General features: G+C 45.9%; 35 non-coding genes and 33 pseudogenes across 35 annotated transcripts; all 68 read right to left on the bottom strand.

The window, feature by feature from the left end:
* Positions 1-295: 295 nt before the first annotated feature.
* On the bottom strand, positions 296-414 carry LOC138493836 (5S ribosomal RNA). The gene has a single exon (XR_011276822.1). It is a non-coding gene; the product is annotated as a 5S ribosomal RNA (ribosomal RNA).
* A 106-nt stretch (positions 415-520) lies between these two features.
* Positions 521-639, bottom strand: LOC138497095 (5S ribosomal RNA). Its single transcript, XR_011278517.1, has one exon. It is a non-coding gene; the product is annotated as a 5S ribosomal RNA (ribosomal RNA).
* Positions 640-1,318: 679 nt separating this feature from the next.
* On the bottom strand, positions 1,319-1,437 carry LOC138493834 (5S ribosomal RNA). Its single transcript, XR_011276821.1, has one exon. It is a non-coding gene; the product is annotated as a 5S ribosomal RNA (ribosomal RNA).
* Positions 1,438-1,543: 106 nt separating this feature from the next.
* On the bottom strand, positions 1,544-1,662 carry LOC138493923 (5S ribosomal RNA). The gene has a single exon (XR_011276901.1). It is a non-coding gene; the product is annotated as a 5S ribosomal RNA (ribosomal RNA).
* Positions 1,663-1,768: 106 nt separating this feature from the next.
* On the bottom strand, positions 1,769-1,887 carry LOC138494457 (5S ribosomal RNA). Its single transcript, XR_011277385.1, has one exon. It is a non-coding gene; the product is annotated as a 5S ribosomal RNA (ribosomal RNA).
* Positions 1,888-1,993: 106 nt separating this feature from the next.
* On the bottom strand, positions 1,994-2,112 carry LOC138493522 (5S ribosomal RNA). Its single transcript, XR_011276537.1, has one exon. It is a non-coding gene; the product is annotated as a 5S ribosomal RNA (ribosomal RNA).
* A 106-nt stretch (positions 2,113-2,218) lies between these two features.
* LOC138495511 (5S ribosomal RNA) lies at positions 2,219-2,327 on the bottom strand (annotated as a pseudogene).
* Positions 2,328-2,637: 310 nt separating this feature from the next.
* On the bottom strand, positions 2,638-2,746 carry LOC138495720 (5S ribosomal RNA; annotated as a pseudogene).
* A 464-nt stretch (positions 2,747-3,210) lies between these two features.
* On the bottom strand, positions 3,211-3,319 carry LOC138495278 (5S ribosomal RNA; annotated as a pseudogene).
* A 106-nt stretch (positions 3,320-3,425) lies between these two features.
* On the bottom strand, positions 3,426-3,554 carry LOC138495474 (5S ribosomal RNA; annotated as a pseudogene).
* Positions 3,555-3,660: 106 nt separating this feature from the next.
* Positions 3,661-3,779, bottom strand: LOC138493778 (5S ribosomal RNA). The gene has a single exon (XR_011276770.1). It is a non-coding gene; the product is annotated as a 5S ribosomal RNA (ribosomal RNA).
* Positions 3,780-3,885: 106 nt separating this feature from the next.
* Positions 3,886-4,004, bottom strand: LOC138495166 (5S ribosomal RNA; annotated as a pseudogene).
* A 464-nt stretch (positions 4,005-4,468) lies between these two features.
* LOC138494423 (5S ribosomal RNA) lies at positions 4,469-4,587 on the bottom strand. The gene has a single exon (XR_011277354.1). It is a non-coding gene; the product is annotated as a 5S ribosomal RNA (ribosomal RNA).
* A 106-nt stretch (positions 4,588-4,693) lies between these two features.
* On the bottom strand, positions 4,694-4,812 carry LOC138493911 (5S ribosomal RNA). The gene has a single exon (XR_011276890.1). It is a non-coding gene; the product is annotated as a 5S ribosomal RNA (ribosomal RNA).
* A 106-nt stretch (positions 4,813-4,918) lies between these two features.
* Positions 4,919-5,038, bottom strand: LOC138494786 (5S ribosomal RNA; annotated as a pseudogene).
* Positions 5,039-5,717: 679 nt separating this feature from the next.
* LOC138493833 (5S ribosomal RNA) lies at positions 5,718-5,836 on the bottom strand. The gene has a single exon (XR_011276820.1). It is a non-coding gene; the product is annotated as a 5S ribosomal RNA (ribosomal RNA).
* A 106-nt stretch (positions 5,837-5,942) lies between these two features.
* Positions 5,943-6,061, bottom strand: LOC138497094 (5S ribosomal RNA). Its single transcript, XR_011278516.1, has one exon. It is a non-coding gene; the product is annotated as a 5S ribosomal RNA (ribosomal RNA).
* A 679-nt stretch (positions 6,062-6,740) lies between these two features.
* On the bottom strand, positions 6,741-6,859 carry LOC138493733 (5S ribosomal RNA). The gene has a single exon (XR_011276729.1). It is a non-coding gene; the product is annotated as a 5S ribosomal RNA (ribosomal RNA).
* Positions 6,860-6,965: 106 nt separating this feature from the next.
* Positions 6,966-7,084, bottom strand: LOC138493899 (5S ribosomal RNA). Its single transcript, XR_011276879.1, has one exon. It is a non-coding gene; the product is annotated as a 5S ribosomal RNA (ribosomal RNA).
* A 106-nt stretch (positions 7,085-7,190) lies between these two features.
* LOC138494456 (5S ribosomal RNA) lies at positions 7,191-7,309 on the bottom strand. Its single transcript, XR_011277384.1, has one exon. It is a non-coding gene; the product is annotated as a 5S ribosomal RNA (ribosomal RNA).
* A 106-nt stretch (positions 7,310-7,415) lies between these two features.
* LOC138495719 (5S ribosomal RNA) lies at positions 7,416-7,524 on the bottom strand (annotated as a pseudogene).
* Positions 7,525-7,988: 464 nt separating this feature from the next.
* On the bottom strand, positions 7,989-8,107 carry LOC138493832 (5S ribosomal RNA). Its single transcript, XR_011276819.1, has one exon. It is a non-coding gene; the product is annotated as a 5S ribosomal RNA (ribosomal RNA).
* A 106-nt stretch (positions 8,108-8,213) lies between these two features.
* Positions 8,214-8,322, bottom strand: LOC138495718 (5S ribosomal RNA; annotated as a pseudogene).
* A 464-nt stretch (positions 8,323-8,786) lies between these two features.
* On the bottom strand, positions 8,787-8,895 carry LOC138495277 (5S ribosomal RNA; annotated as a pseudogene).
* Positions 8,896-9,001: 106 nt separating this feature from the next.
* Positions 9,002-9,120, bottom strand: LOC138493887 (5S ribosomal RNA). The gene has a single exon (XR_011276868.1). It is a non-coding gene; the product is annotated as a 5S ribosomal RNA (ribosomal RNA).
* A 106-nt stretch (positions 9,121-9,226) lies between these two features.
* On the bottom strand, positions 9,227-9,335 carry LOC138495717 (5S ribosomal RNA; annotated as a pseudogene).
* A 464-nt stretch (positions 9,336-9,799) lies between these two features.
* LOC138494755 (5S ribosomal RNA) lies at positions 9,800-9,918 on the bottom strand (annotated as a pseudogene).
* Positions 9,919-10,024: 106 nt separating this feature from the next.
* On the bottom strand, positions 10,025-10,143 carry LOC138496741 (5S ribosomal RNA). Its single transcript, XR_011278225.1, has one exon. It is a non-coding gene; the product is annotated as a 5S ribosomal RNA (ribosomal RNA).
* Positions 10,144-10,249: 106 nt separating this feature from the next.
* LOC138495543 (5S ribosomal RNA) lies at positions 10,250-10,357 on the bottom strand (annotated as a pseudogene).
* Positions 10,358-10,463: 106 nt separating this feature from the next.
* LOC138495716 (5S ribosomal RNA) lies at positions 10,464-10,572 on the bottom strand (annotated as a pseudogene).
* Positions 10,573-11,026: 454 nt separating this feature from the next.
* On the bottom strand, positions 11,027-11,145 carry LOC138494274 (5S ribosomal RNA). Its single transcript, XR_011277219.1, has one exon. It is a non-coding gene; the product is annotated as a 5S ribosomal RNA (ribosomal RNA).
* Positions 11,146-11,251: 106 nt separating this feature from the next.
* On the bottom strand, positions 11,252-11,370 carry LOC138494605 (5S ribosomal RNA). Its single transcript, XR_011277520.1, has one exon. It is a non-coding gene; the product is annotated as a 5S ribosomal RNA (ribosomal RNA).
* A 106-nt stretch (positions 11,371-11,476) lies between these two features.
* On the bottom strand, positions 11,477-11,595 carry LOC138495164 (5S ribosomal RNA; annotated as a pseudogene).
* Positions 11,596-12,059: 464 nt separating this feature from the next.
* On the bottom strand, positions 12,060-12,178 carry LOC138494443 (5S ribosomal RNA). Its single transcript, XR_011277372.1, has one exon. It is a non-coding gene; the product is annotated as a 5S ribosomal RNA (ribosomal RNA).
* Positions 12,179-12,284: 106 nt separating this feature from the next.
* Positions 12,285-12,393, bottom strand: LOC138495475 (5S ribosomal RNA; annotated as a pseudogene).
* Positions 12,394-12,499: 106 nt separating this feature from the next.
* On the bottom strand, positions 12,500-12,618 carry LOC138493587 (5S ribosomal RNA). The gene has a single exon (XR_011276596.1). It is a non-coding gene; the product is annotated as a 5S ribosomal RNA (ribosomal RNA).
* Positions 12,619-13,297: 679 nt separating this feature from the next.
* Positions 13,298-13,416, bottom strand: LOC138494575 (5S ribosomal RNA). The gene has a single exon (XR_011277492.1). It is a non-coding gene; the product is annotated as a 5S ribosomal RNA (ribosomal RNA).
* A 107-nt stretch (positions 13,417-13,523) lies between these two features.
* Positions 13,524-13,642, bottom strand: LOC138494501 (5S ribosomal RNA). The gene has a single exon (XR_011277425.1). It is a non-coding gene; the product is annotated as a 5S ribosomal RNA (ribosomal RNA).
* Positions 13,643-13,748: 106 nt separating this feature from the next.
* LOC138495587 (5S ribosomal RNA) lies at positions 13,749-13,857 on the bottom strand (annotated as a pseudogene).
* A 454-nt stretch (positions 13,858-14,311) lies between these two features.
* LOC138494712 (5S ribosomal RNA) lies at positions 14,312-14,430 on the bottom strand (annotated as a pseudogene).
* A 106-nt stretch (positions 14,431-14,536) lies between these two features.
* On the bottom strand, positions 14,537-14,655 carry LOC138493874 (5S ribosomal RNA). Its single transcript, XR_011276857.1, has one exon. It is a non-coding gene; the product is annotated as a 5S ribosomal RNA (ribosomal RNA).
* A 106-nt stretch (positions 14,656-14,761) lies between these two features.
* On the bottom strand, positions 14,762-14,881 carry LOC138494824 (5S ribosomal RNA; annotated as a pseudogene).
* A 99-nt stretch (positions 14,882-14,980) lies between these two features.
* LOC138494801 (5S ribosomal RNA) lies at positions 14,981-15,099 on the bottom strand (annotated as a pseudogene).
* Positions 15,100-15,206: 107 nt separating this feature from the next.
* Positions 15,207-15,325, bottom strand: LOC138494002 (5S ribosomal RNA). The gene has a single exon (XR_011276972.1). It is a non-coding gene; the product is annotated as a 5S ribosomal RNA (ribosomal RNA).
* Positions 15,326-15,431: 106 nt separating this feature from the next.
* LOC138495586 (5S ribosomal RNA) lies at positions 15,432-15,540 on the bottom strand (annotated as a pseudogene).
* A 464-nt stretch (positions 15,541-16,004) lies between these two features.
* On the bottom strand, positions 16,005-16,123 carry LOC138494103 (5S ribosomal RNA). The gene has a single exon (XR_011277063.1). It is a non-coding gene; the product is annotated as a 5S ribosomal RNA (ribosomal RNA).
* Positions 16,124-16,229: 106 nt separating this feature from the next.
* Positions 16,230-16,348, bottom strand: LOC138493617 (5S ribosomal RNA). Its single transcript, XR_011276623.1, has one exon. It is a non-coding gene; the product is annotated as a 5S ribosomal RNA (ribosomal RNA).
* Positions 16,349-17,027: 679 nt separating this feature from the next.
* On the bottom strand, positions 17,028-17,146 carry LOC138494047 (5S ribosomal RNA). The gene has a single exon (XR_011277013.1). It is a non-coding gene; the product is annotated as a 5S ribosomal RNA (ribosomal RNA).
* A 106-nt stretch (positions 17,147-17,252) lies between these two features.
* LOC138494798 (5S ribosomal RNA) lies at positions 17,253-17,371 on the bottom strand (annotated as a pseudogene).
* A 106-nt stretch (positions 17,372-17,477) lies between these two features.
* LOC138495715 (5S ribosomal RNA) lies at positions 17,478-17,586 on the bottom strand (annotated as a pseudogene).
* A 464-nt stretch (positions 17,587-18,050) lies between these two features.
* LOC138493831 (5S ribosomal RNA) lies at positions 18,051-18,169 on the bottom strand. The gene has a single exon (XR_011276818.1). It is a non-coding gene; the product is annotated as a 5S ribosomal RNA (ribosomal RNA).
* A 106-nt stretch (positions 18,170-18,275) lies between these two features.
* On the bottom strand, positions 18,276-18,394 carry LOC138494589 (5S ribosomal RNA). Its single transcript, XR_011277505.1, has one exon. It is a non-coding gene; the product is annotated as a 5S ribosomal RNA (ribosomal RNA).
* Positions 18,395-18,500: 106 nt separating this feature from the next.
* On the bottom strand, positions 18,501-18,619 carry LOC138493602 (5S ribosomal RNA). The gene has a single exon (XR_011276610.1). It is a non-coding gene; the product is annotated as a 5S ribosomal RNA (ribosomal RNA).
* A 106-nt stretch (positions 18,620-18,725) lies between these two features.
* LOC138495714 (5S ribosomal RNA) lies at positions 18,726-18,834 on the bottom strand (annotated as a pseudogene).
* A 464-nt stretch (positions 18,835-19,298) lies between these two features.
* LOC138494184 (5S ribosomal RNA) lies at positions 19,299-19,417 on the bottom strand. The gene has a single exon (XR_011277137.1). It is a non-coding gene; the product is annotated as a 5S ribosomal RNA (ribosomal RNA).
* A 106-nt stretch (positions 19,418-19,523) lies between these two features.
* Positions 19,524-19,642, bottom strand: LOC138494771 (5S ribosomal RNA; annotated as a pseudogene).
* A 106-nt stretch (positions 19,643-19,748) lies between these two features.
* Positions 19,749-19,857, bottom strand: LOC138495713 (5S ribosomal RNA; annotated as a pseudogene).
* A 464-nt stretch (positions 19,858-20,321) lies between these two features.
* LOC138495276 (5S ribosomal RNA) lies at positions 20,322-20,430 on the bottom strand (annotated as a pseudogene).
* A 106-nt stretch (positions 20,431-20,536) lies between these two features.
* On the bottom strand, positions 20,537-20,655 carry LOC138496863 (5S ribosomal RNA). The gene has a single exon (XR_011278323.1). It is a non-coding gene; the product is annotated as a 5S ribosomal RNA (ribosomal RNA).
* Positions 20,656-21,334: 679 nt separating this feature from the next.
* Positions 21,335-21,443, bottom strand: LOC138495275 (5S ribosomal RNA; annotated as a pseudogene).
* Positions 21,444-21,550: 107 nt separating this feature from the next.
* Positions 21,551-21,659, bottom strand: LOC138495239 (5S ribosomal RNA; annotated as a pseudogene).
* Positions 21,660-21,765: 106 nt separating this feature from the next.
* LOC138493775 (5S ribosomal RNA) lies at positions 21,766-21,884 on the bottom strand. Its single transcript, XR_011276767.1, has one exon. It is a non-coding gene; the product is annotated as a 5S ribosomal RNA (ribosomal RNA).
* A 106-nt stretch (positions 21,885-21,990) lies between these two features.
* On the bottom strand, positions 21,991-22,109 carry LOC138494624 (5S ribosomal RNA; annotated as a pseudogene).
* A 106-nt stretch (positions 22,110-22,215) lies between these two features.
* LOC138495031 (5S ribosomal RNA) lies at positions 22,216-22,324 on the bottom strand (annotated as a pseudogene).
* Positions 22,325-22,430: 106 nt separating this feature from the next.
* LOC138495711 (5S ribosomal RNA) lies at positions 22,431-22,539 on the bottom strand (annotated as a pseudogene).
* A 464-nt stretch (positions 22,540-23,003) lies between these two features.
* Positions 23,004-23,122, bottom strand: LOC138495160 (5S ribosomal RNA; annotated as a pseudogene).
* Positions 23,123-23,228: 106 nt separating this feature from the next.
* LOC138493966 (5S ribosomal RNA) lies at positions 23,229-23,347 on the bottom strand. Its single transcript, XR_011276940.1, has one exon. It is a non-coding gene; the product is annotated as a 5S ribosomal RNA (ribosomal RNA).
* Positions 23,348-23,453: 106 nt separating this feature from the next.
* Positions 23,454-23,562, bottom strand: LOC138495709 (5S ribosomal RNA; annotated as a pseudogene).
* Positions 23,563-23,628: the final 66 nt, after the last annotated feature.

Below are 23,628 nucleotides of genomic sequence, written 5' to 3'. Positions count from 1 at the left end.
TCCATCCATCCTGTTTCTGTTGCAGGGAGTTGGAGAGAACAACCAACACAACCATGGCTTTCTTTCAAGACTCTTTATGGACTCAATATTCTCTGAACTGCATTACATCTGAAGGTAGATTTATTACCCATGAACACACTACCCGTATGTTAATATTATGTAAATAGGTAGCGCCAGCCCTCATGTTGTTGTCCAACATTTCCGCTATTAAAAGGGATACATTTATTTTGGAATCATAAGCAAATTTAAAAAGAAATTGAGAAGTGGCACAATTACTAATCATAGAGCACAAAAAAGCCTACAGAACCTGGTATTCCCAGGCGGTCTCCCATCCAGGTACTAACTAGGCCCGACACTGCTTAGCTTCTGAGATCAGACGAGATCAGGCGCATTCAGTGTGGTGTGGCCGTAGGCTCTGGGCCTTCTGAGATTTGTACCTTTAAGCATCTAGTTGGCTAGACCATGCAGTTTTGAAAGCCAATTGAGAAATGGCTCACTGCCTGAACATGGAGCACAAAAAAGCCTACAGCACCTGGTATTCCCAGGCGGTCTCCCATTCAGGTACTAACTAGGCCCGACACTGCTTAGCTTCTGAGATCAGACGAGATCAGGCGCATTCAGTGTGGTGTGGCCGTAGGCTCTGGGCCTTCTGAGATTTGTACCTTTAAGCATCTAGTTGGCTAGACCATGCAGTTTTGAAAGCCAATTGAGAAATGGCTCACTGCCTGAACATGGAGCACAAAAAAGCCTACAGCACCTGGTATTCCCAGGCGGTCTCCCATCCAGGTACTAACTAGGCCCGAAACTGCTTAGCTTCCGAGATCGGGCGCATTCATTGTGGTGTAGCCCAAAAATTGAGAAATGCTAAGAGTATTACTCTTATGCATTTACAGTTAGTAAGCTAAGCCATGAAGCCACTTGCAACATGATACCACGCTCATCACCCGATCAGGCTCGATCAGGCGAGATATATAAGACTTGTGGGCCCATTCAGGACTCCTATGTCTGGTAGGATAACTTTACTCCATCCATCCTGTTTCTGTTGCAGGGAGTTGGAGAGAACAACCAACACAACCATGGCTTTCTTTCAAGACTCTTTATGGACTCAATATTCTCTGAACTGCATTACATGTGAAGGTAGATTTATTACCCATGAACACACTACCCGTATGTTAATTTTATGTAAATAGGTAGCGCCAGCCCTCATGTTGTTGTCCAACATTTCCGCTATTAAAAGGGATACATTTATTTTGGAATCATAAGCAAATTTAAAAAGAAATTGAGAAGTGGCACAATTACTAATCATAGAGCACAAAAAAGCCTACAGAACCTGGTATTCCCAGGCGGTCTCCCATCCAGGTACTAACTAGGCCCGACACTGCTTAGCTTCTGAGATCAGACGAGATCAGGCGCATTCAGTGTGGTGTGGCCGTAGGCTCTGGGCCTTCTGAGATTTGTACCTTTAAGCATCTAGTTGGCTAGACCATGCAGTTTTGAAAGCCAATTGAGAAATGGCTCACTGCCTGAACATGGAGCACAAAAAAGCCTACAGCACCTGGTATTCCCAGGCGGTCTCCCATCCAGGTACTAACTAGGCCCGACACTGCTTAGCTTCTGAGATCAGACGAGATCAGGCGCATTCAGTGTGGTGTGGCCGTAGGCTCTGGGCCTTCTGAGATTTGTACCTTTAAGCATCTAGTTGGCTAGACCATGCAGTTTTGAAAGCCAATTGAGAAATGGCTCACTGCCTGAACATGGAGCACAAAAAAGCCTACAGCACCTGGTATTCCCAGGCGGTCTCCCATTCAGGTACTAACTAGGCCCGACACTGCTTAGCTTCTGAGATCAGACGAGATCTGGCGCATTCACTGTGGTGTGGCCGTAGGCTCTGGGCTTTCTGAGATTTGTACCTTTAAGCATCTAGTTGGCTAGACCATGCAGTTTTGAAAGCCAATTGAGAAATGGCTCACTGCCTGAACATGGAGCACAAAAAAGCCTACAGCACCTGGTATTCCCAGGCGGTGTCCCATCCAGGTACTAACTAGGCCCGACACTGCTTAGCTTCTGAGATCAGACGAGATCAGGCGCATTCAGTGTGGTGTGGCCGTAGGCTCTGGGCTTTCTGAGATTTGTACCTTTAAGCATCTAGTTGGCTAGACCATGCAGTTTTGAAAGCCAATTGAGAAATGGCTCACTGCCTGAACATGGAGCACAAAAAAGCCTACAGCACCTGGTATTCCCAGGCGGTCTCCCATCCAGGTATTAACTAGGCCCGACACTGCTTTGCTTCTGAGATCAGACGCATTCAGTGTGGTGTGGCCGTATGCTCTGGGCCTTCTGAGATTTGTACCTTTAAGCATCTAGTTGGCTAGACCATGCAGTTTTGAAAGCCAATTGAGAAATGGCTCACTGCCTGAACATGGAGCACAAAAAAGCCTACAGCACCTGGTATTCCCAGGCGGTCTCCCATCCAGGTACTAACTAGGCCCGACTCTGAGATCAGACGCATTCAGTGTGGTGTGGCCGTAGGCTCTGGGCCTTCTGAGATTTGTACCTTTAAGCATCTAGTTGGCTAGACCATGCAGTTTTGAAAGCCAATTGAGAAATGGCTCACTGCCTGAACATGGAGCACAAAAAAGCCTACAGCACCTGGTATTCCCAGGCGGTCTCCCATCCAGGTACTAACTAGGCCCGAAACTGCTTAGCTTCCGAGATCGGGCGCATTCATTGTGGTGTAGCCCTAAAATTGAGAAATGCTAAGAGTATTACTCTTATGCATTTACAGTTAGTAAACTAAGCCATAAAGCCACTTGCAACATGATACCACGCTCATCACCCGATCAGGCTCGATCAGGCGAGATATATAAGACTTGTGGGCCCATTCAGGACTCCTATGTCTGGTAGGATAACTTTACTCCATCCATCCTGTTTCTGTTGCAGGGAGTTGGAGAGAACAACCAACACAACCATGGCTTTCTTTCAAGACTCTTTATGGACTCAATATTCTCTGAACTGCATTACATGTGAAGGTAGATTTATTACCCATGAACACACTACCCGTATGTTAATTTTATGTAAATAGGTAGCGCCAGCCCTCATGTTGTTGTCCAACATTTCCGCTATTAAAAGGGATACATTTATTTTGTAATCATAAACAAATTTAAAAAGAAATTGAGAAGTGGCACAATTACTAATCATAGAGCACAAAAAAGCCTACAGAACCTGGTATTCCCAGGCGGTCTCCCATCCAGGTACTAACTAGGCCCGACACTGCTTAGCTTCTGAGATCAGACGCATTCAGTGTGGTGTGGCCGTAGGCTCTGGGCCTTCTGAGATTTGTACCTTTAAGCATCTAGTTGGCTAGACCATGCAGTTTTGAAAGCCAATTGAGAAATGGCTCACTGCCTGAACATGGAGCACAAAAAAGCCTACAGCACCGGATATTCCCAGGCGGTCTCCCATCCAGGTACTAACTAGTACTAACTAGGCCCGACACTGCTTAGCGTCTGAGATCAGACGAGATCATGCGCATTCAGTGTGGTGTGGCCGTAGGCTCTGGGCCTTCTGAGATTTGTACCTTTAAGCATCTAGTTGGCTAGACCATGCAGTTTTGAAAGCCAATTGAGAAATGGCTCACTGCCTGAACATGGAGCACAAAAAAGCCTACAGCACCTGGTATTCCCAGGCGGTCTCCCATCCAGGTACTAACTAGGCCTGACACTGCTTAGCTTCTGAGATCAGACGAGATCAGGCGCATTCAGTGTGGTGTGGCCGTAGGCTCGGGGCCTTCTGAGATTTGTACCTTTAAGCATCTAGTTGGCTAGACCATGCAGTTTTGAAAGCCAATTGAGAAATGGCTCACTGCCTGAACATGGAGCACAAAAAAGCCTACAGCACCTGGTATTCCCAGGCGGTCTCCCATCCAGGTACTAACTAGGCCCGAAACTGCTTAGCTTCTGAGATCAGACGAGATCTGGCGCATTCATTGTGGTGTGGCCCTAAAATTGAGAAATGCTAAGATTATTACTCTTATGCATTTACAGTTAGTAAGCTAAGCCATAAAGCCACTTGCAACATGATACCACGCTCATCACCCGATCAGGCTCGATCAGGCGAGATATATAAGACTTGTGGGCCCATTCAGGACTCCTATGTCTGGTAGGATAACTTTACTCCATCCATCCTGTTTCTGTTGCAGGGAGTTGGAGAGAACAACCAACACAACCATGGCTTTCTTTCAAGACTCTTTATGGACTCAATATTCTCTGAACTGCATTACATGTGAAGGTAGATTTATTACCCATGAACACACTACCCGTATGTTAATTTTATGTAAATAGGTAGCGCCAGCCCTCATGTTGTTGTCCAACATTTCCGCTATTAAAAGGGATACATTTATTTTGGAATCATAAGCAAATTTAAAAAGAAATTGAGAAGTGGCACAATTACTAATCATAGAGCACAAAAAAGCCTACAGAACCTGGTATTCCCAGGCGGTCTCCCATCCAGGTACTAACTAGGCCTGACACTGCTTAGCTTCTGAGATCAGACGAGATCAGGCGCATTCAGTGTGGTGTGGCCGTAGGCTCTGGGCCTTCTGAGATTTGTACCTTTAAGCATCTAGTTGGCTAGACCATGCAGTTTTGAAAGCCAATTGAGAAATGGCTCACTGCCTGAACATGGAGCACAAAAAAGCCTACAGCACCTGGTATTCCCAGGCGGTCTCCCATCCAGGTACTAACTAGGCCCGACACTGCTTAGCTTCTGAGATCAGACGAGATCAGGCGCATTCAGTGTGGTGTGGCCGTAGGCTCTGGGCCTTCTGAGATTTGTACCTTTAAGCATCTAGTTGGCTAGACCATGCAGTTTTGAAAGCCAATTGAGAAATGGCTCACTGCCTGAACATGGAGCACAAAAAAGCCTACAGCACCTGGTATTCCCAGGCGGTCTCCCATTCAGGTACTAACTAGGCCCGACACTGCTTAGCTTCATGAGATCAGACGAGATCTGGCGCATTCACTGTGGTGTGGCCGTAGGCTCTGGGCTTTTTGAGATTTGTACCTTTAAGCATCTAGTTGGCTAGACCATGCAGTTTTGAAAGCCAATTGAGAAATGGCTCACTGCCTGAACATGGAGCACAAAAAAGCCTACAGCACCTGGTATTCCCAGGCGGTCTCCCATCCAGGTACTAACTAGGCCCGAAACTGCTTAGCTTCCGAGATCGGACGCATTCATTGTGGTGTAGCCCTAAAATTGAGAAATGCTAAGAGTATTACTCTTATGCATTTACAGTTAGTAAGCTAAGCCATAAAGCCACTTGCAACATGATACCACGCTCATCACCCGATCAGGCTCGATCAGGCGAGATATATAAGACTTGTGGGCCCATTCAGGACTCCTATGTCTGGTAGAATAACTTTACTCCATCCATCCTGTTTCTGTTGCAGGGAGTTGGAGAGAACAACCAACACAACCATGGCTTTCTTTCAAGACTCTTTATGGACTCAATATTCTCTGAACTGCATTACATCTGAAGGTAGATTTATTACCCATGAACACACTACCCGTATGTTAATATTATGTAAATAGGTAGCGCCAGCCCTCATGTTGTTGTCCAACATTTCCGCTATTAAAAGGGATACATTTATTTTGGAATCATAAGCAAATTTAAAAAGAAATTGAGAAGTGGCACAATTACTAATCATAGAGCACAAAAAAGCCTACAGAACCTGGTATTCCCAGGCGGTCTCCCATCCAGGTACTAACTAGGCCCGACACTGCTTAGCTTCTGAGATCAGACGAGATCAGGCGCATTCAGTGTGGTGTGGCCGTAGGCTCTGGGCCTTCTGAGATTTGTACCTTTAAGCATCTAGTTGGCTAGACCATGCAGTTTTGAAAGCCAATTGAGAAATGGCTCACTGCCTGAACATGGAGCACAAAAAAGCCTACAGCACCTGGTATTCCCAGGCGGTCTCCCATTCAGGTACTAACTAGGCCCGACACTGCTTAGCTTCTGAGATCAGACGAGATCAGGCGCATTCAGTGTGGTGTGGCCGTAGGCTCTGGGCCTTCTGAGATTTGTACCTTTAAGCATCTAGTTGGCTAGACCATGCAGTTTTGAAAGCCAATTGAGAAATGGCTCACTGCCTGAACATGGAGCACAAAAAAGCCTACAGCACCTGGTATTCCCAGGCGGTCTCCCATCCAGGTACTAACTAGGCCCGAAACTGCTTAGCTTCCGAGATCGGGCGCATTCATTGTGGTGTAGCCCAAAAATTGAGAAATGCTAAGAGTATTACTCTTATGCATTTACAGTTAGTAAGCTAAGCCATAAAGCCACTTGCAACATGATACCACGCTCATCACCCGATCAGGCTCGATCAGGCGAGATATATAAGACTTGTGGGCCCATTCAGGACTCCTATGTCTGGTAGGATAACTTTACTCCATCCATCCTGTTTCTGTTGCAGGGAGTTGGAGAGAACAACCAACACAACCATGGCTTTCTTTCAAGACTCTTTATGGACTCAATATTCTCTGAACTGCATTACATGTGAAGGTAGATTTATTACCCATGAACACACTACCCGTATGTTAATTTTATGTAAATAGGTAGCGCCAGCCCTCATGTTGTTGTCCAACATTTCCGCTATTAAAAGGGATACATTTATTTTGGAATCATAAGCAAATTTAAAAAGAAATTGAGAAGTGGCACAATTACTAATCATAGAGCACAAAAAAGCCTACAGAACCTGGTATTCCCAGGCGGTCTCCCATCCAGGTACTAACTAGGCCCTACACTGCTTAGCTTCTGAGATCAGACGAGATCAGGCGCATTCAGTGTGGTGTGGCCGTAGGCTCTGGGCCTTCTGAGATTTGTACCTTTAAGCATCTAGTTGGCTAGACCATGCAGTTTTGAAAGCCAATTGAGAAATGGCTCACTGCCTGAACATGGAGCACAAAAAAGCCTACAGCACCTGGTATTCCCAGGCGGTCTCCCATCCAGGTACTAACTAGGCCCGACACTGCTTAGCTTCTGAGATCAGACGAGATCAGGCGCATTCAGTGTGGTGTGGCCGTAGGCTCTGGGCCTTCTGAGATTTGTACCTTTAAGCATCTAGTTGGCTAGACCATGCAGTTTTGAAAGCCAATTGAGAAATGGCTCACTGCCTGAACATGGAGCACAAAAAAGCCTACAGCACCTGGTATTCCCAGGCGGTCTCCCATTCAGGTACTAACTAGGCCCGACACTGCTTAGCTTCTGAGATCAGACGAGATCTGGCGCATTCACTGTGGTGTGGCCGTAGGCTCTGGGCTTTCTGAGATTTGTACCTTTAAGCATCTAGTTGGCTAGACCATGCAGTTTTGAAAGCCAATTGAGAAATGGCTCACTGCCTGAACATGGAGCACAAAAAAGCCTACAGCACCTGGTATTCCCAGGCGGTCTCCCATCCAGGTACTAACTAGGCCCGAAACTGCTTAGCTTCCGAGATCGGGCGCATTCATTGTGGTGTAGCCCTAAAATTGAGAAATGCTAAGAGTATTACTCTTATGCATTTACAGTTAGTAAGCTAAGCCATAAAGCCACTTGCAACATGATACCACGCTCATCACCCGATCAGGCTCGATCAGGCGAGATATATAAGACTTGTGGGCCCATTCAGGACTCCTATGTCTGGTAGAATAACTTTACTCCATCCATCCTGTTTCTGTTGCAGGGAGTTGGAGAGAACAACCAACACAACCATGGCTTTCTTTCAAGACTCTTTATGGACTCAATATTCTCTGAACTGCATTACATCTGAAGGTAGATTTATTACCCATGAACACACTACCCGTATGTTAATTTTATGTAAATAGGTAGCGCCAGCCCTCATGTTGTTGTCCAACATTTCCGCTATTAAAAGGGATACATTTATTTTGGAATCATAAGCAAATTTAAAAAGAAATTGAGAAGTGGCACAATTACTAATCATAGAGCACAAAAAAGCCTACAGAACCTGGTATTCCCAGGCGGTCTCCCATCCAGGTACTAACTAGGCCCGACACTGCTTAGCTTCTGAGATCAGACGAGATCAGGCGCATTCAGTGTGGTGTGGCCGTAGGCTCTGGGCCTTCTGAGATTTGTACCTTTAAGCATCTAGTTGGCTAGACCATGCAGTTTTGAAAGCCAATTGAGAAATGGCTCACTGCCTGAACATGGAGCACAAAAAAGCCTACAGCACCTGGTATTCCCAGGCGGTCTCCCATCCAGGTACTAACTAGGCCCGAAACTGCTTAGCTTCCGAGATCGGGCGCATTCATTGTGGTGTAGCCCTAAAATTGAGAAATGCTAAGATTGTTACTCTTATGCATTTACAGTTAGTAAGCTAAGCCATAAAGCCACTTGCAACATGATACCACGCTCATCACCCGATCAGGCTCGATCAGGCGAGATATATAAGACTTGTGGGCCCATTCAGGACTCCTATGACTGGTAGGATAACTTTACTCCATCCATCCTGTTTCTGTTGCAGGGAGTTGGAGAGAACAACCAACACAACCATGGCTTTCTTTCAAGACTCTTTATGGACTCAATATTCTCTGAACTGCATTACATGTGAAGGTAGATTTATTACCCATGAACACACTACCCGTATGTTAATTTTATGTAAATAGGTAGCGCCAGCCCTCATGTTGTTGTCCAACATTTCCGCTATTAAAAGGGATACATTTATTTTGGAATCATAAGCAAATTTAAAAAGAAATTGAGAAGTGGCACAATTACTAATCATAGAGCACAAAAAAGCCTACAGAACCTGGTATTCCCAGGCGGTCTCCCATCCAGGTACTAACTAGGCCCGACACTGCTTAGCTTCTGAGATCAGACGCATTCAGTGTGGTGTGGCCGTAGGCTCTGGGCCTTCTGAGATTTGTACCTTTAAGCATCTAGTTGGCTAGACCATGCAGTTTTGAAAGCCAATTGAGAAATGGCTCACTGCCTGAACATGGAGCACAAAAAAGCCTACAGCACCTGGTATTCCCAGGCGGTCTCCCATCCAGGTACTAACTAGGCCCGACACTGCTTAGCTTCTGAGATCAGACGAGATCAGGCGCATTCAGTGTGGTGTGGCCGTAGGCTCTGGGCTTTCTGAGATTTGTACCTTTAAGCATCTAGTTGGCTAGACCATGCAGTTTTGAAAGCCAATTGAGAAATGGCTCACTGCCTGAACATGGAGCACAAAAAAGCCTACAGCACCTGGTATTCCCAGGCGGTCTCCCATCCAGGTACTAACTAGGCCCGAAACTGCTTAGCTTCCGAGATCGGGCGCATTCATTGTGGTGTAGCCCTAAAATTGAGAAATGCTAAGAGTATTACTCTTATGCATTTACAGTTAGTAAGCTAAGCCATAAAGCCACTTGCAACATGATACCACGCTCATCACCCGATCAGGCTCGATCAGGCGAGATATATAAGACTTGTGGGCCCATTCAGGACTCCTATGTCTGGTAGGATAACTTTACTCCATCCATCCTGTTTCTGTTGCAGGGAGTTGGAGAGAACAACCAACACAACCATGGCTTTCTTTCAAGACTCTTTATGCACTCAATATTCTCTGAACTGCATTACATGTGAAGGTAGATTTATTACCCATGAACACACTACCCGTATGTTAATTTTATGTAAATAGGTAGCGCCAGCCCTCATGTTGTTGTCCAACATTTCCGCTATTAAAAGGGATACATTTATTTTGGAATCATAAGCAAATTTAAAAAGAAATTGAGAAGTGGCACAATTACTAATCATAGAGCACAAAAAAGCCTACAGAACCTGGTATTTCCAGGCGGTCTCCCATCTAGGTACTAACTAGGCCCGACACTGCTTAGCTTCTGAGATCAGATGAGATCAGGCGCATTCAGTGTTGTGTGGCCGTAGGCTCTGGGCCTTCTGATATTTGTACCTTTAAGCATCTAGTTGGCTAGACCATGCAGTTTTGAAAGCCAATTGAGAAATGGCTCACTGCCTGAACATGGAGCACAAAAAAGCCTACAGCACCTGGTATTCCCAGGCGGTCTCCCATCCAGGTACTAACTAGGCCCGACACTGCTTAGCTTCTGAGATCAGACGAGATCAGGCGCATTCAGTGTGGTGTGGCTGTAGGCTCTGGGCCTTCTGAGATTTGTACCTTTAAGCATCTAGTTGGCTAGACCATGCAGTTTTGAAAGCCAATTGAGAAATGGCTCACTGCCTGAACATGGAGCACAAAAAAGCCTACAGCACCTGGTATTCCAAGCGGTCTCCCATTCAGGTACTAACTAGGCCCGACACTGCTTAGCTTCTGAGATCAGACGCATTCAGTGAGGTGTGGCCGTAGGCTCTGGGCTTTCTGAGATTTGTACCTTTAAGCATCTAGTTGGCTAGACCATGCAGTTTTGAAAGCCAATTGAGAAATGGCTCACTGCCTGAACATGGAGCACAAAAAAGCCTACAGCACCTGGTATTCCCAGGCGGTCTCCCATCCAGGTACTAACTAGGCCCGAAACTGCTTAGCTTCCGAGATCGGGCGCATTCATTGTGGTGTAGCCCTAAAATTGAGAAATGCTAAGAGTATTACTCTTATGCATTTACAGTTAGTAAGCTAAGCCATAAAGCCACTTGCAACATGATACCACGCTCATCACCCGATCAGGCGAGATATATAAGACTTGTGGGCCCATTCAGGACTCCTATGTCTGGTAGAATAACTTTACTCCATCCATCCTGTTTCTGTTGCAGGGAGTTGGAGAGAACAACCAACACAACCATGGCTTTCTTTCAAGACTCTTTATGGACTCAATATTCTCTGAACTGCATTACATGTGAAGGTAGATTTATTACCCATGAACACACTACCCGTATGTTAATTATATGTAAATAGGTAGCGCCAGCCCTCATGTTGTTGTCCAACATTTCCGCTATTAAAAGGGATACATTTATTTTGGAATCATAAGCAAATTTAAAAAGAAATTGAGAAGTGGCACAATTACTAATCATAGAGCACAAAAAAGCCTACAGAACCTGGTATTCCCAGGCAGTCTCCCATCCAGGTACTAACTAGGCCCGACACTGCTTAGCTTCTGAGATCAGACGAGATCAGGCGCATTCAGTGTGGTGTGGCCGTAGGCTCTGGGCCTTCTGAGATTTGTACCTTTAAGCATCTAGTTGGCTAGACCATGCAGTTTTGAAAGCCAATTGAGAAATGGCTCACTGCCTGAACATGGAGCACAAAAAAGCCTACAGCACCTGGTATTCCCAGGCGGTCTCCCATTCAGGTACTAACTAGGCCCGACACTGTTTAGCTTCTGAGATCAGACAAGATCAGGCGCATTCACTGTGGTGTGGCCGTAGGCTCTGGGCTTTCTGAGATTTGTACCTTTAAGCATCTAGTTGGCTAGACCATGCAGTTTTGAAAGCCAATTGAGAAATGGCTCACTGCCTGAACATGGAGCACAAAAAAGCCTACAGCACCTGGTATTCCCAGGCGGTCTCCCATCCAGGTACTAACTAGGCCCGAAACTGCTTAGCTTCTGAGATCAGACGAGATCTGGCGCATTCATTGTGGTGTGGCCCTAAAATTGAGAAATGCTAAGATTATTACTCTTATGCATTTACAGTTAGTAAGCTAAGTCATAAAGCCACTTGCAACATGATACCACGCTCATCACCCGATCAGGCTCGATCAGGCGAGATATATAAGACTTGTGGGCCCATTCAGGACTCCTATGTCTGGTAGGATAACTTTACTCCATCCATCCTGTTTCTGTTGCAGGGAGTTGGAGAGAACAACCAACACAACCATGGCTTTCTTTCAAGACTCTTTATGGACTCAATATTCTCTGAACTGCATTACATGTGAAGGTAGATTTATTACCCATGAACACACTACCCGTATGTTAATTTTATGTAAATAGGTAGCGCCAGCCCTCATGTTGTTGTCCAACATTTCCGCTATTAAAAGGGATACATTTATTTTGGAATCATAAGCAAATTTAAAAAGAAATTGAGAAGTGGCACAATTACTAATCATAGAGCACAAAAAAGCCTACAGAACCTGGTATTCCCAGGCGGTCTCCCATCCAGGTACTAACTAGGCCTGACACTGCTTAGCTTCAGAGATCAGACGAGATCTGGCGCATTCAGTGTGGTGTGGCCGTAGGCTGTGGGCCTTCTGAGATTTGTACCTTTAAGCATCTAGTTGGCTAGACCATGCAGTTTTGAAAGCCAATTGAGAAATGGCTCACTGCCTGAACATGGAGCACAAAAAAATCTACAGCACCTGGTATTCCTAGGCGGTCTCCCATCCAGGTACTAACTAGGCCCGACACTGCTTAGCTTCTGAGATCAGACGCATTCAGTGTGGTGTGGCCGTAGGCTCTGGGCCTTCTGAGATTTGTACCTTTAAGCATCTAGTTGGCTAGACCATGCAGTTTTGAAAGCCAATTGAGAAATGGCTCACTGCCTGAACATGGAGCACAAAAAAGCCTACAGCACCTGGTATTCCCAGGCGGTCTCCCATCCAGGTACTAACTAGGCCTGACACTGCTTAGCTTCTGAGATCAGATGAGATCAGGCGCATTCAGTGTGGTGTGGCCGTAGGCTCTGGGCTTTCTGAGATTTGTACCTTTAAGCATCTAGTTGGCTAGACCATGCAGTTTTGAAAGCCAATTGAGAAATGGCTCACTGCCTGAACATGGAGCACAAAAAAGCCTACAGCACCTGGTATTCCCAGGCGGTCTCCCATCCAGGTAGTAACTAGGCCCGAAACTGCTTAGCTTCCGAGATCGGGCGCATTCATTGTGGTGTAGCCCTAAAATTGAGAAATGCTAAGAGTATTACTCTTATGCATTTACAGTTAGTAAGCTAAGCCATAAAGCCACTTGCAACATGATACCACGCTCATCACCCGATCAGGCTCGATCAGGCGAGATATATAAGACTTGTGGGCCCATTCAGGACTCCTATGTCTGGTAGGATAACTTTACTCCATCCATCCTGTTTCTGTTGCAGGGAGTTGGAGAGAACAACCAACACAACCATGGCTTTCTTTCAAGACTCTTTATGGACTCAATATTCTCTGAACTGCATTACATGTGAAGGTAGATTTATTACCCATGAACACACTACCCGTATGTTAATTTTATGTAAATAGGTAGCGCCAGCCCTCATGTTGTTGTCCAACATTTCCGCTATTAAAAGGGATACATTTATTTTGGAATCATAAGCAAATTTAAAAAGAAATTGAGAAGTGGCACAATTACTAATCATAGAGCACAAAAAAGCCTACAGAACCTGGTATTCCCAGGCGGTCTCCCATACAGGTACTAACTAGACCCGACACTGCTTAGCTTCTGAGATCAGACGAGATCAGGCGCATTCAGTGTGGTGTGGCCGTAGGCTCTGGGCCTTCTGAGATTTGTACCTTTAAGCATCTAGTTGGCTAGACCATGCAGTTTTGAAAGCCAATTGAGAAATGGCTCACTGCCTGAACATGGAGCACAAAAAAAGCCTACAGCACCTGGTATTCCCAGGCGGTCTCCCATCCAGGTACTAACTAGGCCTGACACTGCTTAGCTTCTGAGATCAGACACGATCAGGCGCATTCAGTGTGGTGTGGCCGTAGGCTCTGGGCCTTCTGAGATTTGTACCTTTAAGCATCTAGTTGGCTAGACCATGCAGTTTTGAAAGCCAATTGAGAAATGGCCCACTGCCTGAACATGGAGCACAAAAAAGCCTACAGCACCTGGTATTCCCAGGCGGTCTCCCATCCAGGTACTAACTAGGCCCGAAACTGCTTAGCTTCCGAGATCGGGTGCATTCATTGTGGTGTAGCCCTAAAATTGAGAAATGCGAAGAGTATTACTCTTATGCATTTACAGTTAGTAAGCTAAGCCATAAAGCCACTTGCAACATGATACCACGCTCATCACTCGATCAGGCAAGATATATAAGACTTGTGGGCCCATTCAGGACTCCTATGTCTGGTAGGATAACTTTACTCCATCCATCCTGTTTCTGTTGCAGGGAGTTGGAGAGAACAACCAACACAACCATAGCTTTCTTTCAAGACTCTTTATGGACTCAATATTCTCTGAACTGCATTACATGTGAAGGTAGATTTATTACCCATGAACACACTACCCGTATGTTAATTTTATGTAAATAGGTAGCGCCAGCCCTCATGTTGTTGTCCAACATTTCCGCTATTAAAAGGGATACATTTATTTTGGAATCATAAGCAAATTTAAAAAGAAATTGAGAAGTGGCACAATTACTAATCATAGAGCACAGAAAAGCCTACAGCACCTGGTATTCCCAGGCTGTCTCCCATCCAGGTACTAACTAGGCCCGACACTGCTTAGCTTCTGAGATCAGACGAAATCAGGCACATGCAGTGTGGTGTGGCCGTAGGCTCTGGGCCTTCTGAGATTTGTACCTTTAAGCATCTAGTTGGCTAGACCATGCAGTTTTGAAAGCCAATTGAGAAATGGCTCACTGCCTGAACATGGAGCACAAAAAAGCCTACAGCACCTGGTATTCCCAGGCGGTCTCCCATCCAGGTACTAACTAGGCCCGACACTGCTTAGCTTCTGAGATCAGACGAGATCAGGCGCATTCAGTGTGGTGTGGCCGTAGGCTCTGGGCCTTCTGAGATTTGTACCTTTAAGCATCTAGTTGGCTAGACCATGCAGTTTTGAAAGCCAATTGAGAAATGGCTCACTGCCTGAACATGGAGCACAAAAAAGCCTACAGCACCTGGTATTCCCAGGCAGTCTCCCATCCAGGTACTAACTAGGCCCGACACTGCTTAGCTTCTGAGATCAGATGAGATCAGGCGCATTCAGTGTGGTGTAGGCTCTGGGCCTTCTGAGATTTGTACCTTTAAGCATCTAGTTGGCTAGACCATGCAGTTTTGAAAGCCAATTGAGAAATGGCTCACTGCCTGAACATGGAGCACAACAAAGCCTACAGCACCTGGTATTCCCAGGCGGTCTCCCATCCAGGTACTAACTAGACCCGACACTGCTTAGCTTCTGAGAGCAGACAAGATCAGGCGCATTCAGTGTGGTGTGGACGTAGGCTCTGGGCCTTCTGAGATTTGTACCTTTAAGCATCTAGTTGGCTAGACCATGCAGTTTTGAAAGCCAATTGAGAAATGGCTCACTGCCTGAACATGGAGCACAAAAAAAGCCTACAGCACCTGGTATTCCCAGGCGGTCTCCCATCCAGGTACTAACTAGGCCCGACACTGCTTAGCTTCTGAGATCAGACGCGATCAGACGCATTCAGTGTGGTGTGGCCGTAGGCTCTGGGCCTTCTGAGATTTGTACCTTTAAGCATCTAGTTGGCTAGACCATGCAGTTTTGAAAGCCAATTGAGAAATGGCCCACTGCCTGAACATGGAGCACAAAAAAGCCTACAGCACCTGGTATTCCCAGGCGGTCTCCCATCCAGGTACTAACTAGGCCCGAAACTGCTTAGCTTCCGAGATCGGGTGCATTCATTGTGGTGTAGCCCTAAAATTGAGAAATGCGAAGAGTATTACTCTTATGCATTTACAGTTAGTAAGCTAAGCCATAAAGCCACTTGCAACATGATACCACGCTCATCACCCGATCAGGCTCGATCAGGCAAGATATATAAGACTTGTGGGCCCATTCAGGACTCCTATGTCTGGTAGGATAACTTTACTCCATCCATCCTGTTTCTGTTGCAGGGAGTTGGAGAGAACAACCAACACAACCATAGCTTTCTTTCAAGACTCTTTATGGACTCAATATTCTCTGAACTGCATTACATGTGAAGGTAGATTTATTACCCATGAACACACTACCCGTATGTTAATTTTATGTAAATAGGTAGCGCCAGCCCTCATGTTGTTGTCCAACATTTCCGCTATTAAAAGGGATACATTTATTTTGGAATCATAAGCAAATTTAAAAAGAAATTGAGAAGTGGCACAATTACTAATCATAGAGCACAGAAAAGCCTACAGCACCTGGTATTCCCAGGCGGTCTCCCATCCAGGTACTAACTAGGCCCGACACTGCTTAGCTTCTGAGATCAGACGAAATCAGGCACATGCAGTGTGGTGTGGCCGTAGGCTCTGGGCCTTCTGAGATTTGTACCTTTAAGCATCTAGTTGGCTAGACCATGCAGTTTTGAAAGCCAATTGAGAAATGGCTCACTGCCTGAACATGGAGCACAAAAAAGCCTACAGCACCTGGTATTCCCAGGCGGTCTCCCATCCAGGTACTAACTAGGCCCGACACTGCTTAGCTTCTAAGATCAGACGAGATCAGGCGCATTCAGTGTGGTGTGGCCGTAGGCTCTGGGCCTTCTGAGATTTGTACCTTTAAGCATCTAGTTGGCTAGACCATGCAGTTTTGAAAGCCAATTGAGAAATGGCTCACTGCCTGAACATGGAGCACAAAAAAGCCTACAGCACCTGGTATTCCCAGGCGGTCTCCCATCCAGGTATTAACTAGGCCCGAAACTGCTTAGCTTCCGAGATCGGGCGCATTCATTGTGGTGTAGCCCTAAAATTGAGAAATGCAAAGAGTATTACTCTCATGCATTTACAGTTAGTAAGCTAAGCCATAAAGCCACTTGCAACATGATACCACGCTCATCACCAGATCAGGCTCGATCAGGCGAGATATATAAGACTTGTGGGCCCATTCAGGACTCCTATGTCTGGTAGGATAACTTTACTCCATCCATCCTGTTTCTGTTGCAGGGAGTTGGAGAGAACAACCAACACAACCATGGCTTTCTTTCAAGACTCTTTATGGACTCAATATTCTCTGAACTGCATTACATGTGAAGGTAGATTTATTACCCATGAACACACTACCCGTATGTTAATTTTATGTAAATAGATAGCGCCAGCCCTCATGTTGTTGTCCAACATTTCCGCTATTAAAAGGGATACATTTATTTTGGAATCATAAGCAAATTTAAAAAGAAATTGAGAAGTGGCACAATTACTAATCATAGAGCACAAAAAAGCCTACAGAACCTGGTATTCCCAGGCGGTCTCCCATGCAGGTACTAACTAGGCCCGACACTGCTTAGCTTCTGAGATCAGACGAGATCAGGTGCATTCAGTGTGGTGTGGCCGTAGGCTCTGGGCCTTCTGAGATTTGTACCTTTAAGCATCTAGTTGGCTAGACCATGCAGTTTTGAAAGCCAATTGAGAAATGGCTCACTGCCTGAACATGGAGCACAAAAAAGCCTACAGCACCTGGTATTCCCAGGCCGTCTCCCATCCAGGTACTAACTAGGCCCGACACTGCTTAGCTTCTGAGATTAGACAAGATCAGGCGCATTCAGTGTGGTGTGGCTGTAGGCTCTGGGTCTTCTGAGATTTGTACCTTTAAGCATCTAGTTGGCTAGACCATGCAGTTTTGAAAGCCAATTGAGAAATGGCTCACTGCCTGAACATGGAGCACAAAAAAGCCTACAGCACCTGGTATTCCCAGGCGGTCTCCCATCCAGGTACTAACTAGGCCCGAAACTGCTTAGCTTCCGAGATCGGGCGCATTCATTGTGGTGTAGCCCTAAAATTGAGAAATGCTAAGAGTATTACTCTTATGCATTTACAGTTAGTAAGCTAAGCCATAAAGCCACTTGCAACATGATACCACGCTCATCACCCGATCAGGCTCGATCAGGCGAGATATATAAGACTTGTGGGCCCATTCAGGACTCCTATGTCTGGTAGGATAACTTTACTCCATCCATCCTGTTTCTGTTGCAGGGAGTTGGAGAGAACAACCAACACAACCATGGCTTTCTTTCAAGACTCTTTATGGACTCAATATTCTCTGAACTGCATTACATGTGAAGGTAGATTTATTACCCATGAACACACTACCCGTATGTTAATTTTATGTAAATAGGTAGCGCCAGCCCTCATGTTGTTGTCCAACATTTCCGCTATTAAAAGGGATAAATTTATTTTGGAATCATAAGCAAATTTAAAAAGAAATTGAGAAGTGGCACAATTACTAATCATAGAGCACAAAAAAGCCTACAGAACCTGGTATTCCCAGGCGGTCTCCCATCCAGGTACTAACTAGGCCCGACACTGCTTAGCTTCTGAGATCAGACGAGATCAGGCGCATTCAGTGTGGTGTGGCCGTAGGCTCTGGGCCTTCTGAGATTTGTACCTTTAAGCATCTAGTTGGCTAGACCATGCAGTTTTGAAAGCCAATTGAGAAATGGCTCACTGCCTGAACATGGAGCACAAAAAAGCCTACAGCACCTGGTATTCCCAGGCGGTCTTCCATCCAGGTACTAACTAGGCTCGACACTGCTTAGCTTCTGAGATCAGACGAGATCAGGCGCATTCAGTGTGGTGTGGCCATAAGCTCTGGGCCTTCTGAGATTTGTACCTTTAAGCATCTAGTTGGCTAGACCATGCAGTTTTGAAAGCCAATTGAGAAATGGCTCACTGCCTGAACATGGAGCACAAAAAAGCCTACAGCACCTGGTATTCCCAGGCGGTCTCCCATCCAGGTACTAACTAGGCCCGACACTGCTTAGCTTCTGAGATCAGACGAGATCAGGCGCATTCAGTGTGGTGTGGCCATAAGCTCTGGGCCTTCTGAGATTTGTACCTTTAAGCATCTAGTTGGCTAGACCATGCAGTTTTGAAAGCCAATTGAGAAATGGCTCACTGCCTGAACATGGAGCACAAAAAAGCCTACAGCACCTGGTATTCCCAGGCGGTCTCCCATCCAGGTACTAACTAGGCCCGAAACTGCTTAGCTTCCGAGATCGGGCGCATTCATTGTGGTGTAGCCCTAAAATTGAGAAATGCTAAGAGTATTACTCTTATGCATTTACAGTTAGTAAGCTAAGCCATAAAGCCACTTGCAACATGATACCACGCTCATCACCCGATCAGGCTCGATCAGGCGAGATATATAAGACTTGTGGGCCCATTCAGGACTCCTATGTCTGGTAGGATAACTTTACTCCATCCATCCTGTTTCTGTTGCAGGGAGTTGGAGAGAACAACCAACACAACCATGGCTTTCTTTCAAGACTCTTTATGGACTCAATATTCTCTGAACTGCATTACATGTGAAGGTAGATTTATTACCCATGAACACACTACCCGTATGTTAATTTTATGTAAATAGGTAGCGCCAGCCCTCATGTTGTTGTCCAACATTTCCGCTATTAAAAGGGATACATTTATTTTGGAATCATAAGCAAATTTAAAAAGAAATTGAGAAGTGGCACAATTACTAATCATAGAGCACAAAAAAGCCTACAGAACCTGGTATTCCCAGGCGGTCTCCCATCCAGGTACTAACTAGGCCCGACACTGCTTAGCTTCTGAGATCAGACGAGATCAGGCACATTCAGTGTGGTGTGGCCGTAGGCTCTGGGCCTTCTGAGATTTGTACCTTTAAGCATCTACTTGGCTAGACCATGCAGTTTTGAAAGCCAATTGAGAAATGGCTCACTGCCTGAACATGGAGCACAAAAAAGGCTACAGCACCTGGTATTCCCAGGCGGTCTCCCATCCAGGTACTAACTAGGCCCAACACGGCTTAGCTTCTGAGATCAGACGACATCAGGCGCATTCAGTGTGGTGTGGCCGTAGGCTCTGGGCCTTCTGAGATTTGTACCTTTAAGCATCTAGTTGGCTAGACCATGCAGTTTTGAAAGCCAATTGAGAAATGGCTCACTGCCTGAACATGGAGCACAAAAAAGCCTACAGCACCTGGTATTCCCAGGCGGTCTCCCATCCAGGTACTAACTAGGCCCGAAACTGCTTAGCTTCCGAGATCGGGCGCATTCATTGTGGTGTAGCCCTAAAATTGAGAAATACTAAGAGTATAACTCTTATGCATTTACAGTTAGTAAGCTAAGCCATAAAGCCACTTGCAACATGATACCACGCTCATCACCCGATCAGGCTCGATCAGGCGAGATATATAAGACTTGTGGGCCCATTCAGGACTCCTATGTCTGGTAGGATAACTTTACTCCATCCATCCTGTTTCTGTTGCAGGGAGTTGGAGAGAACAACCAACACAACCATGGCTTTCTTTCAAGACTCTTTATGGACTCAATATTCTCTGAACTGCATTACATGTGAAGGTAGATTTATTACCCATGAACACACTACCCGTATGTTAATTTTATGTAAATAGGTAGCGCCAGCCCTCATGTTGTTGTCCAACATTTCCGCTATTAAAAGGGATACATTTATTTTGGAATCATAAGCAAATTTAAAAAGAAATTGAGAAGTGGCACAATTACTAATCATAGAGCACAAAAAAGCCTACAGAACCTGGTATTCCCAGGCGGTCTCCCATCCAGGTACTAACTAGGCCCGACACTGCTTAGCTTCTGAGATCAGACGCATTCAGTGTGGTGTGGCCGTAGGCTCTGGGCCTTCTGAGATTTGTACCTTTAAGCATCTAGTTGGCTAGACCATGCAGTTTTGAAAGCCAATTGAGAAATGGCTCACTGCCTGAACATGGAGCACAAAAAAGCCTACAGCACCTGGTATTCCCAGGCGGTCTCCCATCCAGGTACTAACTAAGCCCGACACTGCTTAGCTTCTGAGATCAGACGGGATCAGGCGCATTCAGTGTGGTGTGGCCGTAGGCTCTGGGCCGTCTGAGATTTGTACCTTTAAGCATCTAGTTGGCTAGACCATGCAGTTTTGAAAGCCAATTGAGAAATGGCTCACTGCCTGAACATGGAGCACAAAAAAGCCTACAGCACCTGGTATTCCCAGGCGGTCTCCCATCCAGGTACTAACTAGGCCCGAAACTGCTTAGTTTCCGAGATCGGGCGCATTCATTGTGGTGTAGCCCTAAAATTGAGAAATGCTAAGAGTATTACTCTTATGCATTTACAGTTAGTAAGCTAAGCCATAAAGCCACTTGCAACATGATACCACGCTCATCACCCGATCAGGCTCGATCAGGCGAGATATATAAGACTTGTGGGCCCATTCAGGACTCCTATGTCTGGTAGGATAACTTTACTCCATCCATCCTGTTTCTGTTGCAGGGAGTTGGAGAGAACAACCAACACAACCATGGCTTTCTTTCAAGACTCTTTATGGACTCAATATTCTCTGAACTGCATTACATGTGAAGGTAGATTTATTACCCATGAACACACTACCCGTATGTTAATTTTATGTAAATAGGTAGCGCCAGCCCTCATGTTGTTGTCCAACATTTCCGCTATTAAAAGGGATACATTTATTTTGGAATCATAAGCAAATTTAAAAAGAAATTGAGAAGTGGCACAATTACTAATCATAGAGCACAAAAAAGCCTACAGAACCTGGTATTCCCAGGCGGTCTCCCATCCAGGTACTAACTAGGCCCGACACTGCTTAGCTTCTGAGATCAGACGCATTCAGTGTGGTGTGGCCGTAGGCTCTGGGCCTTCTGAGATTTGTACCTTTAAGCATCTAGTTGGCTAGACCATGCAGTTTTGAAAGCCAATTGAGAAATGGCTCACTGCCTGAACATGGAGCACAAAAAAAGCCTACAGCACCTGGTATTCCCAGGCGGTCTCCCATCCAGGTACTAACTAGGCCCAACACTGCTGAGCTTCTGAGATCAGACGCATTCAGTGTGGTGTGGCCGTAGGCTCTGGGCCTTCTGAGATTTGTACCTTTAAGCATCTAGTTGGCTAGACCATGCAGTTTTGAAAGCCAATTGAGAAATGGCTCACTGCCTGAACATGGAGCACAAAAAAGCCTACAGTACCTGGTATTCCCAGGCGGTCTCCCATCCAGGTACTAACTAGGCCCGACACTGCTTAGCTTCTGAGATCAGACGAGATCAGGCGCATTCAATGTGGTGTGGCCGTAGGCTCTGGGCCTTCTGAGATTTGTACCTTTAAGCATCTAGTTGGCTAGACCATGCAGTTTTGAAAGCCAATTGAGAAATGGCTCACTGCCTGATCATGGAGCACAAAAAAGCCGACAGCACCTGCTATTCCCAGGTGGTCTCCCATCCAGGTACTAACTAGGCCCGACACTGCTTAGCTTCTGAGATCAGACGAGATCAGGCGCATTCAGTGTGTTGTGGCCGTAGGCTCTGGGCATTCTGAGATTTGTACCTTTAAGCATCTAGTTGGCTAGACCATGCAGTTTTGAAAGCCAATTGAGAAGTGGCTCACTGCCTGAACATGGAGCACAAAAAAGCCTACAGCACCTGGTATTCCCAGGCAGTCTCCCATCCAGGTACTAACTAGGCCCGACACTGCTTAGCTTCTGAGATCAGGCGCATTCAGTGTGGTGTGGCCGTAGGCTCTGGGCCTTCTGAGATTTGTACCTTTAAGCATCTAGTTGGCTAGACCATGCAGTTTTGAAAGCCAATTGAGAAATGGCTCACTGCCTGAACATGGAGCACAAAAAAGCCTACAGCACCTGGTATTCCCAGGCGGTCTCCCATCCAGGTACTAACTAGGCCCGAAACTGCTTAGCTTCCGAGATCGGGCGCATTCATTGTGGTGTAGCCCTAAAATTGAGAAATGCTAAGAGTATTACTCGTATGCATTTACAGTTAGTAAGCTAAGCCATAAAGCCACTTGCAACATGATACCACGCTCATCACCCGATCAGGCTCGATCAGGCGAGATATATAAGACTTGTGGGCCCATTCAGGACTCCTATGTCTGGTAGGATAACTTTACTCCATCCATCCTGTTTCTGTTGCAGGGAGTTGGAGAGAACAACCAACACAACCATGGCTTTCTTTCAAGACTCTTTATGGACTCAATATTCTCTGAACTGCATTACATGTGAAGGTAGATTTATTACCCATGAACACACTACCCGTATGTTAATTTTATGTAAATAGGTAGCGCCAGCCCTCATGTTGTTGTCCAACATTTCCGCTATTAAAAGGGATACATTTATTTTGGAATCATAAGCAAATTTAAAAAGAAATTGAGAAGTGGCACAATTACTAATCATAGAGCACAAAAAGGCCTACAGAACCTGGTATTCGCAGGCGGTCTCCCATCCAGGTACTAACTAGGCCAGACAGTGCTTAGCTTCTGAGATCAGACAAGATCAGGCGCATTCAGTGTGGTGTGGCCGTAGGCTCTGGGCCTTCTGAGATTTGTACCTTTAAGCATCTACTTGGCTAGACCATGCAGTTTTGAAAGCGAATTGAGAAATGGCTCACTGCCTGAACATGGAGCACAAAAAAGCCTACAGCACCTGCTATTCCCAGGCGGTCTCCCATCCAGGTACTAACTAGGCCCGACACTGCTTAGCTTCTGAGATCAGACGAGATCAGGCGCATTCAGTGTGGTGTGGCCGTAAGCTCTGGGCCTTCTGAGATTTGTACCTTTAAGCATCTAGTTGGCTAGACCATGCAGTTTTGAAAGCCAATTGAGAAATGGCTCACTGCCTGAACATGGAGCACAAAAAAGCCTACAGCACCTGGTATTCCCAGGCGGTCTCCCATCCAGGTACTAACTAGGCCCGAAACTGCTTAGCTTCCGAGATCGGGCGCATTCATTGTGGTGTAGCCCTAAAATTGAGAAATGCTAAGCGTATTACTCTTATGCATTTACAGTTAGTAAGCTAAGCCATAAAGCCACTT

This window comes from Ambystoma mexicanum, chromosome 10 (assembly GCF_040938575.1).
Source record: "Ambystoma mexicanum isolate Mex_15411 chromosome 10, UKY_AmexF1_1, whole genome shotgun sequence".
NCBI lineage: Eukaryota > Metazoa > Chordata > Amphibia > Caudata > Ambystomatidae > Ambystoma > Ambystoma mexicanum.
This window is presented reverse-complemented; position numbering and strand designations above follow the sequence as displayed.